This window comes from Emys orbicularis, chromosome 20 (genome assembly GCF_028017835.1).
Source record: "Emys orbicularis isolate rEmyOrb1 chromosome 20, rEmyOrb1.hap1, whole genome shotgun sequence".
NCBI classification, from domain to species: Eukaryota; Metazoa; Chordata; order Testudines; family Emydidae; genus Emys; species Emys orbicularis.
The window spans coordinates 5,102,611-5,107,178 of NC_088702.1; positions in this window are offsets into that span (position 1 = coordinate 5,102,611).

Sequence of the window (4,568 nt, forward strand, 5' to 3'; positions counted from 1 at the left end):
CGGGCCACATCCCCTTGAAATATGCATTAACTACTTCTGTTCCGCCTTGTATGTAGCTGTGACACTGGGTTCCCCAGACCTGAAGAACTCTGTGCAGCTGGGAAGCTGGTGTCTCTCACCAACAGAAGTTGGTCCAATACAAGAGATTGCCTCGCGCACTTTGTCTCTCTAGACTGGAATAAGCAGCCAGCGCTGTGGCACTATGTTTTCACCCACTTTCTGGGTGGGGGACTTGGTTTAACTCATCCTTGTCAACAGGAACGTGTGCAGCAGTAGGGGCTCTTAGACCAGACTGATGTATGGGCTTCCGGATTGTGTATTGATTTTGGCAGGTTGCTGCCGTCTCTGAGGCTAACAGCTGTGGCTGGGGTTATTTTCCTTTTGGTTGTGAAACACTACAAGGCAAACAGTGGATGGAGGGCACAGGGGACATGTGGAATCAGTAAACAGCTTCCCCAGGCAAGTGGAAGAACAAGTTTCATCAGTGGGTGGATCAGGATTGATTGGTATCGGGTCACTTTATTTTACTTAACCCCGGGCTGGAGTGGGCATTACTTATTAAAGTCTTTTGCAACCATCATGCTGGGCCTAGTGCCGCCTGCTAGACTCCTCCCTACCCTGAGGAATAGGATGAACTGTTTATTGTCCCTGTAGTCTTCTCAGAACTTCCCTAGTGGTTTCTGAAAATGTGAATCCACCCATGTTTTGTTTGCTTGCATCTACATTCTTTCTTTTAACTTTTACAGTGCTAGGGCCAAATTAGCAATTGGGGATGTGGTGAAGTCTGCATCACTTGAAGTCTTTAAATCAGGATTGGATAGCTGAGACAGAGATACTCTAGCTCGACCAGAAGCTATGGGCTTGGTGCAGGAAGCACTTGATGACGTTTTCAGGCCTGTGTTATACAGGAGGTCAGGGTGTGGTCTAGTGGACTGCATTGGGACTCAGGAGATCTGGGTCCTACTCCTGCCTCTGCCACGGGCCTGTTGGGTGATCTTGGGCCAGTCGCGTCCCCGCTCCGTGCCTCGGTTTCCCCATCTGTAAAATGGGGATCATGCTCCTGACCTCTTTTGTAAAGCATTTTGAGATTGACTGATGTTCAGGGCCATAGAAAAGCTAGGGATTATTATTAATATAGTTTTGGCTTTAAAAGTCTATGACTGACATTCTGGCACCTCCCAGGCAGCCAGGCCTCCCTTAGCCATCACCCTCCTTCCAAAAAAATCATTTGCAGAGAGCAGCACAGAGGTGGGGCGTAAGGAGAAGGAGACATGGACTACATAGTTTTGCAGCATGTGGCCCCCGACCGAGCAAAGCATCTGTGCACAGTCCCTTGTGTTGGCTGTCCTTGCTTCTGTCAGGAGTGATGTACCCTGGGGGCTGTCACAGGGACTGCTGCCAGCTAGGCGACAGGGAATTTGGGGGGTTCAGTTCTACTTTTTACCTTCCAGTTTTACTCTTCACATCAGGCAACGTTTATTGTTTCTAAATCAATTTTTTTAATCTAATGGCTGTTGTGTTGTTTCGGGGGGGGGGGAGAGTTATGGGTTTTTTGTTTGGTTTGTGGTTTTTTTCGGTTTTGGTAACCACTTTTGCTAAATACAGTGCAAGGTGTAAACCAGCTCCATGTCCAAGTACTCAGCATTCGGTACTGATTTGATCACCTTTGTGTGCAAAGCGCATGAATAAAACCTTTCCCATGGGTTTCCCATCCCTCCTTGTTGTCCCCTTTAGGTTAGTTATGGCTTAGCAAAGAACGTTACATAAGATTTTCAAGAATGCCTACTGATTTTGGCTGTCCACCTTGAAACACCATAAAGGGGTTATGTTCACAGCATATACACAGAAAAGTTACATAGAAACATAAAGTACTCTTGCTGGAAGGTTGCAACGTAACACAACTTTATGTCTTAGAACTCAGAACAAGAACACACAAAAACAGAGAGAGAGAAAGCAGGCTGCTCCTTAAGGCAGCGAGGAACAGCTCACCCCACCTTGCATTAAGCTGTTTTCTTTACCAGCTCCTCTGCTCAAACACTTCACTCAAGACCCCTCTAGCCTGCAAGCAAACCCAGGAAAACCCTTTCACTTAAGGTGATAGTTTGTAATTTCAGCACTGTTTTCAATACACCACAAAAGGGGCCTAATTTTCAGAGGGTAGGTGTTCAGCGCCGGTCTTAAAAAACAAACAAACAGAATGCTTTGGTGGTTTTTGGTAAGAGATGAGGTTGGGTCAAAAATTCTTATCTGAATGGATGTTGGAGGCGTGGATGGGGAAGTAGGTGGATGGGTCTTGGAAGAGTAAGTTGGAGAAGCTGGATGGAAATCAGAGAAGCAGAGGGAGTGGTTGTATTCGGGGCCAGAGAGGAGGGGTGAAGTGAATCCAAAGAGTTTTGAAAGCCAGGAAATCTCATTCTAAACTGGAGCAAGAGATGGACAGGAAGCCAAGGCAGATGAATGGAGGATGGTGATGAAACGGCCCAACTTCCTGCAGTGACAGGGCATGCCAGTCGCAGCACGACGAAGCAGGGATTGAAGGCTATTCAAGACGGATTGCAATAAGTGAGACGAGAAGTGATTATGCCACGAATGAGGCAGGTCTGGATTCTGGTAACATTCCAAAGGTCACAGGCAGCAGAGAGAGCGTGGGAAGAGGCCAGAAGCGTAGGGTTGGAGGTGAACTCCCTGTATGTCTGGAGCTGGAGGAGATAAGGAAGGTGACAATGGAATCAGAGATCTAGGACAAAGTGGAGTTGCGTCTATGGAGAATGCGATAGACAGACCACGTCTGGTGAGGGAGACGAGTGTTATTCTTTGGGGCAGGGACCGGTCTTTGGTTCAGTTTGTACGGAGCACCATGGGCTCTTGCTCCATGATGGCTCCTGAGGTCCTATTGCAATAAATAATAATAACAGCAAGAGAAGTTTGGGTGGAGAATCCTCCTACGAGTGACCCTGCATTTTCCAAATCTGAAAGGCAGCCCAGAGACGGAAAACACCTGTTTGGACCCTGCTAGCCCATCCCCCGGCCCAGTGTAGTACATCCGCCAGTCCTGAGTGTCCCACACAATGTTCCCCCAGTGACCATTCCACGCCCTAAGAGGCCTCACCGTGGAGATGTTTTTCCTCATCAGGCGGTTAAGTCAGAGGACTAGGACTCAGGCAGTGGGGGTTGACTTCCCAGTTCTGCTGACTGTTACAGCCTTCCCGTGTGACCTTGGGTAAGTCACTTCCCCACTGTAGGCCTCAGTTTCCCCAGCCTTTGTCTTGTCTATTTAGGCTGTGGGTTTTTTGAGACGGGGCCCCCTCTCACTGTGTGTACGTACAGTTCCCACCACAATGCAGCCACGATCTCAGTTGTAAACCTTAGGCACTACTGTAACATACAAAATAATCATGACAACCCGTTCCTTTTGTTAACTCCCTTTCCCCCCTGTTTACACTCTCTTGGATCCCCCTAACCAACCTCCATCCTCTGTGTTTACCCACTTCACACCCTTGCCAGCAGTTCTCCCATCTCCCGGGGTTAAAAGCTTAGACAAGGAATAATTCTGAGCGAGCCCAAACAACTGCAAAATTCCTGCTGAACTGGCTGGGGCCTGTTTTTGACCCAGTGACTCTAGATCTGTGATGCGGCTCAGTTTCCGTTCCCGTAACTGGTTAGATCTGGGTGAGCCAAGCAACACGGAAGAAACTCTGTGCATGTGTGTGTGTGCGCGCTCATGCGCATGCCTCCCTGTGTGTGTGTGTCTGTGTGTGGGTGCGTGCGCATGGGCCCTGGGCTGGAGCTTGGTCACTTTGCTGGTGGGGCAAGTAATTATGGACATTCCTAATTTTACACCCTTGGTTGGGTGTGTCAAGAGGGATTGTATGGACCACTCAGGGTTCCTCATCCCTTTTTTCCTGGAACTCCTGCCATTTCTGTCTACCTTAAGTACTTCTGTGGCCCACGTCCCTGGAATATCTGAGCACCTCGCCACCTTCAATGTAGTTATCCTCACAACCCAGGGGAGTGCTATTGCCCTCACGTTATAGATGGGGAAACCAAGGCACGGAGCGATGAAGAGACTCACCCAAGGTCATAGAGCAGGAAGTCAGTGGCAGACCCGAGCTCTCCCAACTCCCAGACCCGCATATTAACCACCAGCCCATCCTTCTTCATCACAGCCTCTATCCCTGAGGGCTGGCTGTTTCCCAACATGTCTCTTATTTACTCATCAGGTCCTAGTGCCAGCATGGGCGAGAGCTAGAAAATAAGAAAGATGCTGGGGGAGCAAGAGGGGAACTGCCCCTCCTTTGGCTTATGTTAAAGGTACCATTCGCTTAATACCGTGCGGGAGGTTTTCGATTTATGCAGCACCGCAGGCATTGGTGGTGCTTTCCAGGCACATGAGAAAGCAGAGGGTGAGATTCTGATCTCAGGGCTTGTGTACGCTTGAAACACGACAATGGCGCTGCTGCAGCACGTACCTACCCTACGCCAACAGGAGGGGTTCCTGCATCAACCTAGGGTGGTCTACGTCGGGACATGTGCCAGCTTCACTATGTTACACAGCCACGGAATTAAAC